Consider the following 14,401-nt stretch of genomic DNA (forward strand, 5'->3'; position numbering starts at 1 on the left):
TTCCAAAGTTAAACTATTAGATTCTTCTCAGACCTGTCACATGTCTCTAAAACAGACTTGTTTACAAAAAAATGTAAAATCACCTAGTAAAGGTGTAACAAATGGTCTCTAGAATAGACCTACGGCAAAACAAATAAATAGACTACAGTGCGTGTGCACGGCAAACACAAGAAAGGCTCTGATGTTCTGTTCGACCACATATCACAAGTAGTTGCTTGTACTTTTCTACGTGTCCACACATTTTTTTGCCATGCATTAAAGATCATAGACCTCTTTGTGATGCTGCTTTAAAATAGATTGTTTGTGTATAGTGTCTTTTGCGTGCACAGGTTCGTTATTTCCAATGGAGGTGCTCGGCTTGCAAATACATGCATTTTTATGCGCACCTATTTGAAAACATGTCTACTTTCAGAATGCTGCAAGCACAACGCGAGTCATGCAACAAGAACAGAGTGATCAGCTCCATACTTTGTAAGGAATATACACATTCCAGTAGAATAATTACCTCAGACAAACACACCCAAACACCCAAACACGGTTGATGGTGGCTGAGCAATGACAAAGGAGCGCAAAGCACGTTGAATGCTGAAGGAAGAGACACACCACGCGATATCCACACGCTCTTAGATGCAATTTGCACATTTAGGGGCCGATCTTGACAACACAAACTCTGCTGTCACCTCAACAGAAACCCTGCAATGCTTTCATTTGATTGAGAATGAAAAAGCAAAATGCGAGGCGCTCAGGGCACATAAGTAGGGAGTAAAACACTGCCGCCCGTTAGTAAAACATTCAACAGATTCCCCTCTCAACGCAAAAAAGTGTGTTCGCTGTGATCGGCCCCTTATGCAGCAAACTTTAAAAATATATTTAAAAATATTTTTTAATCGATTAACTGATACCATTAATCGGTTACCAACACACCCTTTTGGTTAACAGTTAATCAATTATTTTGAGCATCCCTTATTAAACCGCATGCGCAGGCTCTAAAATATTATTATTGTTTTCCCCCTCGGCCGCACGCCGGAGATCCAGCTCGGTGCCAGAATACTTTAAGCCCTGGGATTGTAACTACTGACTTTATGAATTACCAATGTTTTAGCCAAAAATCTTCAAATATCCTTTGGAAGAAAAAGCAAAAGGTGACAAAAATGCACAGCATTGATTAAATAAAAAACAAGATGGCACTGCATACACATCGCAAGGCTTGGCGTCTATCCAGTTTCTGCAGTTGTGCAGTATTTTTCCTGCTCATTTCGGGTCTGTTCGTGCAGAACAGTAGTGCCTTTACATTATACACCCGACAGGAGATTTTAAATATTAGTTTGTGGATCCTCGATCGTTTTATCAACAATTTTCGACTCATCTCTGAGGTCGTCAAAATACTTAAGGCTGAGCACCCTACCCAGCCGTGTTAAAGTGCTCGAAGGAGGCTTCGAGACCGCAGACAAAGACGGGGAAAGGGCAGGGTGCTAAGAGCTAAGCTAAAGCTAATACCACATTGGCTCTCTTACCAAAGACTATACGCTTATTTCACGCGGCCGCCATTTTAAAGAATTAAAGCGAGGCTGCGGTGGGATGAAACCCGGAAGTATAGGTCCAGCACTGTAAACATTGCAGTAACATGCCGTGTACTATACACCTCCAGCTGTTGCAGAGATTTCAAAATGCAGAAATGGTGTAACCATCACTTTAATATTATTTAGTAAGTTTATTTTAAACGATTAAAAGCAATTTAGCATCAAACAAGATCACAATCTCAGTGATACGCTTAAGTGTCCTCCTAGGCTTCAGCTCATGGCACTAGTTAAACACCGTGAGGACGCTTTCCTGCTTCAGCCTATGTAACCCGGTGAGTGATAAAACACTGCAGTCCTCTGCAACACACCCTCGTGTTGTCTGTAATAGTGTTGTCCTGGTACTGAAGTTTTAAACCCGGCTATTTCCTGCTAACATAGAAGCGCCGCTGAGCGCGAATGACTCGACTGATCTTCACGGCTTCGCGCTTCAGTCTCTGTGTATCTGTGTTTGGTTTGCGCTCAGTTTACCGCTCTTCACCCAGTGCAAGCACAGATACACGGATTGGAGCTCGAAACAGCCGTCAAGATCAGTTGAGTCATCAAGCAGATCGCTCGGCTCGTCTGTGTTTGTGCTCAGTATACAGCGGTGGGTGAACTGATGACCTTCTCGGCCAATCACAATCATTTCTGGTGAACACGTGAACTCAATGGCAAATCAGCGCTGTTTCAAGAAAGCCATCAACATTGCCTTAAATGTTAGCGCGAAATTGCCGGTCTTTCTTTTAATTCAGTATCATGACAAGTCTAAAATATAGTGAAAGAATCAGTTTATTAACTCGAGTTTGATAAATGGCATCTAAAACGTGTGTTTGGGAAAGAAAACGTTGGCTAACTAGTGCCATTTCCCTTAACTCAGCTGAAAATGAGCTCTGATATCCCTTTTTACATTCACCATTCATTCAGAACGGACCTCCGGGTCACCAGGAAGGCGGAGAAATGATAAATTTGTGTCACTTTCTCTTCGCTGATACGATATATAGCCAGTTACACAACATTCCTATGTAACTCTCAATGATACTTCCGGGTTTCTTCCCACCGCAGCCTCGATTTCGCTTTTGAAAATGGCGGCCGCGTGAAATCAGTCTATAGACAACACAAGACATGTGACTCATATTGTGTTGAATGGGGAAATCTGTAATGGTCAAAATGGCAAATGAAGCCCCACCTACTAGTACAGTAGCCAGTCATCGATCGGTATAGACTGACGATTCTCAGAGGGAGAAGCTCGGACCAGATGTGTAGTTTTACGACAGTTTTTGTGGTCTACAAACACACTGGAATCTCAGCGAATACATGCTTTACAGACTAAAGAAATATATCCACATAAAGCCTGAAATCTTTTAAATGAACTCACTACACTTAAAAACAAGTTTTCTGATTTTGTAATCTTTATGAAACAAACGCAAGGTACAGCCCATCCTGTCAAACGACAGCAGAAACTACTTAAATGCCCACAAACTTGTAAACAAAGAATCGCTGCCATTTTTGGAGGAGATTCGCAATCAAGACCAAGAATTACTGAATTACTTCAGAGGAGCAGCGTGATCAGGCGAAGCATTATCCAGAGGATGATAATGTGTAGCAATGCCATAAAGGTTGGTGTCGTAATCTCCTTCCTTTCGAGTGCTCATGCGCATTAGCTTGGACAACTTGAAAAAATGCTGATTTTATTTGATTCAAACATTTAAAAACGAAAATAATGAGACTAGTGTTGTTTTATTGGGAATTCCAAGTTTGTAATGTAATACATATTAGGCTTGGTAAATGGTTTTGTAGTATTTGATGTTTCCCTATTCAGACAGAATGCCTAAGTATACTGCTTGAGGGGCGTTTCAAAAATGGCCGCAGAGTGAAATGACTTGCCTTAAAGGGACTTTGTCCTTACCCAGCATCTTTTTCACCAATGTACAGTCATGGACCAATGTCATGACCTTCTGCATTTCGTTGCCTTGTATTTGTACATGTGTAATGACAATAAAGTTGAATCTAATATAATCTAAATGTTAATTAACAACCAAATAGCTCTAAATCTGAACTTTTTAACCTCAAATTAAGTCTGGCTCTACTGTGGTATATAATGCCCACTTTTCACCATCCAACCACTTCCTGGTGGATAAAATTCTGCTCACTTGTTTCGCCTGGAGGTGTAAAGTATTACAAAAGTGAAATAGGTCGTAAACGGCAATTAACGCTGACTTTTATTACTCTACAATTAAATATAATTTTAATGAAGTTATGTTGGCAGTCCTAAAACATGCAATCCTACGGTTCAACTTCCTCGGGTATTGCACAGAAAGTGGTAAAAAAATGCAATCAGGCAACAAAAACCTGGACTGAGACCCCCAGACCCGTACAAGCAACTAAACAGGAGCTCTTGTGGGAGGCAAAGCAGGTACAGAAGTAGCTCGGTACAGCAAAGGCAATACATCAAAACAACGAGACAACACGGTAACACCTGTTCAAAGTGCACGCTACCATTTCTCTCTCTCACACACACTTCCTTTTTAAAGACAAATATAGTTGCAATTGCAACTTGTCACGGGGTGACCTGCTTCCTCAGCAGACCTCCTGTAGGTCTCCAGAGATGCTCTGGCACTGATCTCAGCACAGCTGCACCTCACCAATCTCAGCCGCCAATCAAAACACGACCTTCCTTTTCTTTTCAAGAGCACGCCGGAGATGCTCCTGTGTTCCTACACAAATACAGCCATTGCTATGCTAATTCCAGTCTAATTTCTAGCCCCCCTTCCCTTCCTCCTCCTGTCACTTAGACAAACAGAGGTCGTCAAACATCCCAGAAAGCATGGCAGGCTCTCCCCAAGCGGCATGCCGATTTTTATGAATTATGGAGAGCGTTGTAAAGCATACTGCCTTCACTTTAATTAGGTTTGAGTGTGGAGGGCCGTCTCTATGGGAAGCCCAGAAGCAGCATGTAAGACAACTCCTCCACTGTACTGTAATATCCCTGGGCACAAATGTCTAGGCAACACTCTATGCTGGAATGCCAACATTTACAAATACAGTAAAATGGCTGAGTGGAGAGTAGTTCATTCGTCCAACATGTTTTTTCTGGTTTCTAACAAAGGTATTCTGGAAAGTCAGCACATTCAAGCATATTTTGGAAAGTTTGATGTTTATGTCAATAAATTATACCAATATTAGTGCATCTTTTTACAGATTAACCTAGTTGAACTCTACCAATTAATCAATTAAATGTAGATGTATTTATGCTTGGTTGTTGAAAGGAACACGCCAACGACAACACATTACAACCATTTACTGGCTTCACATTCATTTTATACATTAGGATTTTAGTCTTTGTGTTTAAATCCCCAAATGGATTAGTATTTAATTTAATTTAATTGTACTTTATCACGGGTATTTAGATGTGCTGATCAGTTACTTTTGGCTGTTCCACTTAAGAGGTTAAAAACCAGGGGAACCGTGCTTTTGCAGAGGTTTAGCCTTAAAACTCCTATCTTCTCCTTGGCTTTTAACACCATATGAGAGTCTAATGTTTTATTTGCTCTTTGCTTGAAATGATGCATACTTTTATCGCACTTTGGTAAACTTTTAATTTTAAAGCGCATTATAAATAAACATTAACATAAACAGCAGTAATTAACCAAGGCCATATTGGTGTATCTGCAAATCAATGGTTTGGAATGTCATACCACTGTAAGACAACAAGACAAGCGCCTTCCACTAATATTTTAAAGTCTAGATTAAAGACTTTGTTTGCAAAGGTATTTGGCTGTTAGGTAATAAAATATATTGTGTTCAAAGAGGAAAAAGTTTTTGTTTTTTACCCAGACATTAAAAAAAGAATATATTTTAGAGCAGTAATCACAATAAAGTCAAATCGAGATTTTTTTTCCAAGTTCATCATACCATCTCAATCTTTACCAGCCCATGGCTACAGTAGGTGTGACTGTTTCCAAATTAGTTTGTTGGTGTCGACTTTTTTTTTGTTATTTCTGAGAAATCACATTGGTCAACAAAAGTTAAAGAAATAAAATTGGCATTGTCGCATATTGACTTTTTCACCTATTCCTAAAAAGGAATGTTTGTAATAATTTCCATATTGTGTTTTATTTGAGAACCTACATTCAAATGCATGCAGAAATTGCAATTAAAATATTAACAAATCATAATTTCAAAAGTTTGGTTTAATTTCTAAACATGTACTATTTGACACTAAAAGGTAATTATTAAGGAATTAAAATATAACAGTTTTTCACCTATGTTTAAATTAATACATTTCTAAAAATAACAAGAAGAAGAATAATTGTTTCATCTTAGGTTAAAAGCTTGTTTTAGTTCCGTTTTATTAACAGATCTAATTTAATGACAGCTCTGATGATAAATCTTAATTAAATTATAAAACAAAACAAAAAACAGAAACAAATAAAATGTGAAACATAAAAATTAAGTGGGGAAATTCGATTTTTACAAATTACGCTTACATTTATTGTCTAAGTCTAACAAACCAGAAGAAAGCATTTTCTTCTCATGGAAAATAAACATTGTGATAAATATCGATATTAAATGACACAGAAATGTTGTGATAATATGTTTGGCCATATTACCCCGCCTTACTTCAAACCAGGCAGCTTTTCTGGCATTCAAAACAAATCACATCCTTCTGTTTATCATATCCTGCTGCTTAAATGTTTCATCCTGTCAGTGTTTTCATCCACATCATCAGTTTATCAGCAGGGAAACAAACAAAAAAAAAATCTGAAAGTGATATCATTTTAGCTGTGGTGTGAACTTTTAAATTAACAATATTTAAAACTGCATCTTTATGATTCTCGTCCTAATCAACATTCTTTTCATGAATGGTCTTTAAAAACATTAATCAATCATTAAGAGTATTTGATCAAATAATAAGTGGTAATTCAGCTGGCATGTTAATGATAAATCAGCGACGTGAGCGAGGAGTACAAGCCGACAGGTAAAATCAGCATGACGTTAGCTGTGTTTATTAGTGCAAGCTAACAAGGCATGAATTTAACAGAATCACTATACTATAAACCAACCTAGACAGACAAGCTGGGCGATTATATATCAAAAAAAAAAACAAAAAAGCTAACAGTGGGATTTTAAACATCTAATTGGCAGTGGAAACTTAGCCTTTATTGCCTGGGATGATACCAATCAAAACAATGGCAGCACGGATCACTTCACAGGTTAATGGCATGCAGGAGGAACATTTCTATAAAACTTGCAATTACCTTGACAGTTTACGCACTGAACGAGCCTGGAGACTCTGGCAGCCATCTTGTTTGCTGCTGCTAGCAGTGAGGTTGGGAAAAATAAACTCTTTAATGTCATTTGGAAATGATACAATTTCTGGGAAGAAATGTGGCTCATAATTTGCAATATATAATTCCTAATTCTTCGGTGGAATACAATTAAGATTTTATCTTTTATTTATTTATTTATTTTTTTTAAATGGGTTGAGTGGCTTCAAAATGTTGTTTGGGTCCTACTGAATTTCATTATATCTACAGAATCATGTATGGAATGAAATAATGGTGGGTAAATGATGACATCTTTCATTTCAAAGGGAAATGCAGCATTAAAGACATTGGTACTGCTCGCAAAACATTTTTAATACAACCGTCAAATTTTAAAGTGCTTTTCATTTCATTGTAAAAACAACATTTAAATGACACTTTAAAGCAGAGGTTCACAAACTTTTTAACTCGTGACCCCCAAAAGAAAAAAAATCCAGTGACTCACAATCCCTGATATCCTCTGAGGTGGTTATAAACATGCAAACATTGCACACAATGGTGCACACACACACACACCAATAGGAACTATATAAACAAGCTTATTAACAATACAAAAAAAGTGCAACAGTTTAACATCCATATAATTTTTTATTTGTTTCATTTAATATTAACCTCACTTAATGGGCACAATGGTTACAGCATAAGACTATTCTTAATTTAATTTTGGAGACTGCCACTTGAAGGCTCTATGTTCAGTCGTGGCCTTTATTTTTAACGTATGCGAGTTATTACTGTCTCACGACCGCCACTTTGGGAACCACTTTGAGAACCAATTAGTGTTCGTAGATTTCAATTACAATGCAGATAAGACTGTTTTTACAAAAAGCTTTGTTTTTTCTTTCTGGCACAAAGCCACAAATACATTTAAAGAGAAATATTCTGACACAAAATATACATTTGTTTACAAACTATTCTAACGCATTAAAATGTTTTTTTTATGTTTTTTTTTTGTCTGATGTTTGCAATATTTTCTAAATTATGGAGTGATAACAGACATTCCAACTATTCCACCTGTAAAAAATGAAATAAAATAAAATAAAAAAAACATGCCAATAAGGAAAAAGTATTTTGAACCTGACTTAACCCTTGTGTATTGTTCAAATTTACTGCCCTTTAGATAGATTTATTAGATAGATTAGGTACATTTACTTTTGTTTCTATACTCACTTGTTTTTTGTAATTTGTATTGTTTTTCCATGTTTGTAATGACTGCAGTTGAGGGCAAGAGCCCAAGACAAATTTCCCTAACTGGGACAATAAAGTTTCACCTTACCTTACCTTCATTATGCTCATGGCTGTTTAAGCCCCATTGGCCTCCATTAATTGACATTTTTTGATTTCAAAGCAATGACAAGATAAAATGGTGGTTTTCCCTGTTGAAAGAGATTTAAGGTGAAATTTTTACGGTTGATCATCATTTAGTATCATTAACCCTTTAAATGGGCATGTGCAAAAAAAGTTTCTGCCTTTTATATGGAGTTCTATGATGTAAAACAACAGATTATAAAGTGCGTAAATGAATATGCTTACTATGTTCTGAGACATCTTAAGATAAGTGCGCAAAGGTCTTTCTCTCACACAAACACTCACTCGCACTATACTCCACTTTATTTGCACTGCAACTGATGATCAACAGTAAAAATGATAAAAACAAATAAATTATAAATAGGGTTGGGCGATGTTAACCAATTTGGCACGTACGATGTCTAATGTAAAACATCACGATGAACGATGGCATCGTTAAAATGTGAAAAGTAGGGGTAGGGGGGATCGTCTGAAGAGCGAGGAGGAATCCGGGGGTGAGAAGGGTGTGCGACCGGGAGGGAGACGCGCGATTTTTCCTTTGCGGGCATTATGAGTCCCGCAATGCATAGAGACTGAGCGAGGAGCTTTGCGAAAGGGGCGGAGAGATGGATCGCAATGCCGGATCAGCATCATGTTGTCTATTGGCCATCGGCAATGGACGATGACAACTTCTATCAGCCCAACCCTAATTATAAATGAAAGCAGGGTTTCTGCAGGTTTCATCAAGTCCAATTAAACTTTTTAAGACCCTTTTAAGAACTTTATGAATGAATTTTTAGACTTATGCAGAACTAAACACGTTTTTTTTTTGTAATGGTCTAGTTGGGCCAATAAAATGTGTTTTTGCGTGCTACAAAACATAATTAAAATTAGTTACTGGAATGCTGGAAATTGGATATGCGTTGGCCTGATTGGGTAGCTTTAGTTGGACAGAGGAAAATTAAGACCTTTTTAAAATGATTCAAGACCTACAAGACAATATTTTAGTGAATTTAAGACATTGTAAGACTTTTAAGACCCCGCAGGCACCCTTAGAAGTCAATGGGGCAAAAACAGGCACAAGCGTAATGAAAGGGTAGTAAATGTGTGTATTAGTGCAGTGGTTCTCAAACTGTGGTACGTGTACCACTAGTGGTACGCAGGCTTTCTTCTAGTGGTACACGGAGGATTCGCTGAATAAATAAAATAAAAGAAATAAAAACACTTTTAACCCTTTAATGCGTACAATAAGCCTGATGTGACCAGTAAAAGCCTCATTTTAATAGGGTAAACCTTTTATTTTATTTTATTTTAATTTTTTTATGTTTGTTATGTATTCTATCATGTGAAGCTAATCTCCCCATATTTGTAATGGTTGTTGGGCGTATCCTCTATTTTTATATCTCAATGTTGACAGGTATAGTTTAATCACTTGCTTTTCTGTAAAACACAGCCTACTCTAACGCACATTAGGCAGATCTTATTTTAATTTAAATATGTAAATTTAATTCATGTATTTAAAATACAAGTTAACATTTATATTTCAAAGATATACAAAAAAGTCATGTGTACATGCAACATATATTTCAAAATTTATCAAAGAGTTTATATATGATTATGATGACATATAGCCTATATTTTTGAGGTCCAAAGTACATTTCTAAGTTTTGATGAATAGGTTACTTTATGATAATACTTTACATTGAAGTACAGCAGTTTGCTTTTTTACTTTTAAAAACGGTGTCATTTTTAAATCAACTTTTAAAATCACATTTTAATTTAAACGCTGACGTTTTATTTTTTTTACCTGTGAACACAGTACAATGTTAATTTTCAAACAATTTATAATGTTTAAAGTGGCTGAAAATTATAAATATTCATAACAATAAGAATTAATGTGCCACGTTTTTGAACTGTGCAGAGCAGGAGGTGCAGCTATACATACCTGGCTTAATTAGGCCTACTACGCTATTGTATTTTAATACTGGTCATTATGGTGGTACGTGGAAAGAAAAAGATTTCTTAGGTAGTACTTCATGAAAAAAGTTTGAGAACCACTGTATTAGTGTATTAGTCAAAGCATTTCCAAACCCTTTTGCCAAAATATGTGTCAAAATAAAATGTATTATCAAAAATTATTCAATTTGCTGAAATGCAAAGAAAGTTGCGGCCAAATTAAATTTCAAAATCACAGATGAAAACATTTCCAATAGCACAAAAGGGTTAATACACTATTCTGTTTTTTTATGCAAAAACATGCAAATGTGTCCATATTTGTCAAAATGACAACTCAGTTTTCAAAACTTCTAATACAAAACAAGTTGGCTAATCTAAATGTACTGTAACAATCAACTGGAAAAGTATTCCGACAATTAGTTAGGGGTTAGGGTTATTTTTATTCACTTGTGTCTAGCCTCAAGACTTTAAATTAAATAAGTGGATATGACAACTTAAAACCTAAGACTGTCTTTAGCCAATTAAAAAAAGGATGTGTCACGTTAAAAAAAAAGATGTGACGTGTAGAATTGAACAATATAAGAGTTTGACACAGACTGTCACCAAATGATGTGTTTCTGGAGAGCGCTCAGACTGCAAGAGCTGTAAATCGCTGTGCGCAGGTGTGTGCAGTAATTCTTAGAGATGTGAGGCCTGTGACAGTGGACAGGCGGACGGTGACAGCAGCACAGACACTGGACGCTCATCTGAAGAATTACAGCCGCCGTTGGATCCCGAAGCCATTACACAGCATGCTGTGAAGCGGACACACTCGACTCGGCCTGAAAACTCTGGCTAGGAAGAGCTTCACTTCAGGGATTCTGCTGGAGATGGAGATTTCTGAACATTCCTGTGGCTCCAAGATCATTTTTCAAAGCAAGGATGGATAGTCGAGTCCTTCAGCCATTTGTGCTGCTTGTAACAGATAGAGCCCTATTCAACCATGAGGGACAAAGTCAAGTTGCAGACTGCATTTGTCACGTACTGTCCAAAATGGAACAAAGGAAGTGAGAACGTTTTAAGCGCATCACCACAAGGACAACGGACCGTGAAAATATATTTATGCTACTGTGCTTCTCAATAGAATAAGACTTCATGACCAGAAGGAAGAATATGGTGTATGTTTTAAAAGAAAATATACCATTTTAATTATTAAAGGCCAGTGCAACGGCAGAATAAATAATGCAGTGATTTGAGTGTAAGCGCATGTAAGTGTATGTCCAATGTTCAAAGGAACAATGAACATGCAAGTGTTTGCGTAAAATTGAATTAAAGAACAAAATAAATAATAAATAACTTTGTGTTTCTATAGTGTTTTTAAATATTTACCAACACATGCATAAATAACTATATAAAATTGTTTTAAAAAGCTTCTATATACGTACACTTATTAACAGTAAAATTACAATATTATCAAATATAATTATTATTTTAAAAATACTTTTATTTCAGCATAATTTTAGCCTTTAGAACATATAATTGATAATTTTGATCTCAAAGTCTGAGCTAAACTTTATTATTATGTGTATTATGATTATGATAATTATTATTAAATCATATTTTATGACCCATAACCAAATTTTATAAGCATACACTCACCAGACGTTTTATTAGGTACACCTTACTAGTACCGGATGGACCTTGTTTAGCCTTCAGAGAAGCCTTAATCCCTCGCTATAGATTCAACAAGGTACTAGAAATATTCCTCAGAGATTTTAGTGTATATTGACATAATAGCTTCAGGATTTATTGGCGGCACATTCATAATGCGAGTCTTACATTCCACCACATCCCAAAGATGGTCTTTTTGATTGAGATCTAGTGACTGTGGAGGTCATTTGAGTACAGTGAACTCACTGTCTTCAAGAACCAGTTTGAGATGATTCGCACTTTATAACATGTTGTGTTATCCTGCTCGAAGTAGCTATTAGAAGAAGGTACACTGTGGTCATAAAGGGATGGACATGGTCAGCAACAATACTCAGGTAGGCTACGGCATTGACACAATGCTCAATTGATACTAATGGGCCCAAAGTGTGCCAAGAAAATATCTCCTACACCATAACACCCCTTCTTCTTTCTGTTGATACAAGGCAGGATGGATCCATGGTTGAATTTTTCAGAGATGCTCTTCTGCCTCTGTAGTAACGAGTGATAATTTGAGTTACTGTTGCCTGTCTATCAGCTCGAACCAGTCTGGTCATTCTCCGCTGACCTCTGACATCAACAAGGCATTTCCGCCCACAGAACTGCAGATCATTGGATATTTTTTTTTCAGACCATTCTCTGTAAACCCTAGAGATAGTGGTGCGTGAAAAATCACAGTAACACCAACAACTATGCCACATTCAAAGTCACTAAAATCACTTTTCTTCGCCATTCTGATGCTCGGTTTGAACTGCAACAGATCGTCTGGACCATGTGTACATGCCTAAATGGATGGAGTTGCTGCCATGTGATTGGCTGATTAGAAATTCGCGTTAACGTGTAGTTGGACAGGTGTACCTAATAAAGTGGCAATGGTGGTGGGTGTATTTTCATTTAGCTTTGTTTGTTTTGCTCATTTTATTAAATATTGGAAATAAAATGTACTTGTTTGTATTAAAATACAAACAATAATTTTTAAATACAAACATAACTTTTTTTTTTTGGAAAAAATAAAATGTTTATTTTGCACACCAAAGCTGCATTTATTTGAACTACAGATGGAAAAAACAACACATTGTTTTTGCTAACAATTCTCACTATAACAAGTGGCATATTACCTGCCTATTATGATGATATTTGCTGTTTATTCGTACTTATAAAGTATATATTCTGCATGATCTTATTCTACATCTCCAATCCTGTTTAATACCTAAACCATTAAAAACTATCTTAAAAACTACCTTTAAGCAGCAATTTTTACTGAACTAAAATCATAGTTAAAGTTTTAAAATAAGTTACACATTTTTTATTAAGAAAACTATTAATACATAACTAAATGTAATGCATCTAAATTACCTCACACGTATATTTACATTTTAACAAATTAATTGATTGCATGTCAGAATTTGATATCAACCACAGCAATGATAAAACTAGTTTTAACTAGTGATGCTGTTAAAGCTGTTAGAAAACTGAATAATCTTTGAAGAAACCAACCTTCTTAACCCAGACTTTAGAAAAGCAGTTTAATATAAATGATTTAATGTAAAGACTGTGTGACCGTGTCTGCCCTGCTCAATAGACTGAGTTCTCTATTCAAAGAAAGCAAGAGCACGACAGACAGAGAAAGAGTTGTTTTTGTCAGCACCCCATTTAATAAAAATCTTAACAGATAATTGTAAATAGACTGAATCTATCAATCTAGACAAGCAGTCACTGTGACTCAGTCTAAGCATTCTCAAGCAAGGTCACCAAACATTTCTATATAAAAGAACAGGCCAAGTAATGTCACTAATGACGCAAACTTCAAAAAGAAAAAAGAAAATCTAGAGAGGTGGGGGACTCTACAGATTTGCGATTTGTTTGGGCACACTTAATGACAAGCAGAAACTGATCTGTAACAATGCAGCAGTAAATTGCAGCCTCCAGCCAGTTCTTTTACAGAGAATATTATGGCGATTAAAAACAGACTGAAAAATCCATCCCTGGTGGTCCTTCTCAATAACATGGAGACATCGTGACTCTTGCCAGCTTTTGCTCTTGGATCCTGCCTGCTTCTAATTTCACTGTAAGAACAGCTCATTTCTGGACAGGCCAAATTCATTCTGTCTTTTTCCTTTTTTTTTTTTTTTTTGGTGGGGAGGCACATTCTCCTGTCATCTCGGGAAAACAGAGGCCTCTTTGATAAACTTCTGAGCAAAGACTTGACTTCATCTGCTACTCAACTGTCCAGTGTTTGAATAAACAACCAGAGAGCACTTGCTTTATATTCATATCTGGAAACAAGTTTAGGGATTGGGTTTCTGTTGTTTGCTTTGTGAGAAAATTGTGTGCGACAGCATATAACATGAGCTTTACCAAACCCCATCCATCACTGCGCTTAAATAGCTAACAGAACAAAACAAGATGACACGATTCAAAATTTATAGAATAAGGAACAGAAAAAGACATGAATCATTACATTGATCTGTAAAAGCTGAGGCTGTTTACACTTCTCATTTTAACATGCACAACTTGTTTTATGCTGAGACTTAACATCCAGTGTGTTTGATGCTCAAAAAAGGGAGACTTTTGGAAGTTAATGTACAAATG

The 14,401-nt window shown here is 36.4% G+C and overlaps 1 protein-coding gene and 1 long non-coding RNA gene across 3 annotated transcripts in view; one reads left to right on the forward strand and one right to left on the reverse strand.

Moving 5' to 3' along the window:
- Positions 1-14,401, reverse strand: part of adka (adenosine kinase a) — a gene marked incomplete at its 5' end in the record, with an annotated part of 289,242 nt that overhangs the window by 194,862 nt on the left and 79,979 nt on the right.
- LOC147841073 (uncharacterized) overlaps positions 1-14,401 on the forward strand; it is a 360,944-nt gene that overhangs the window by 150,185 nt on the left and 196,358 nt on the right. The gene's annotated exons all lie outside the window — the stretch shown is intronic.

Source organism: Danio rerio, chromosome 13, assembly GCF_052040795.2.
Source record: "Danio rerio strain M-AB ecotype USA chromosome 13, GRCz13ab, whole genome shotgun sequence".
NCBI lineage: Eukaryota > Metazoa > Chordata > Actinopteri > Cypriniformes > Danionidae > Danio > Danio rerio.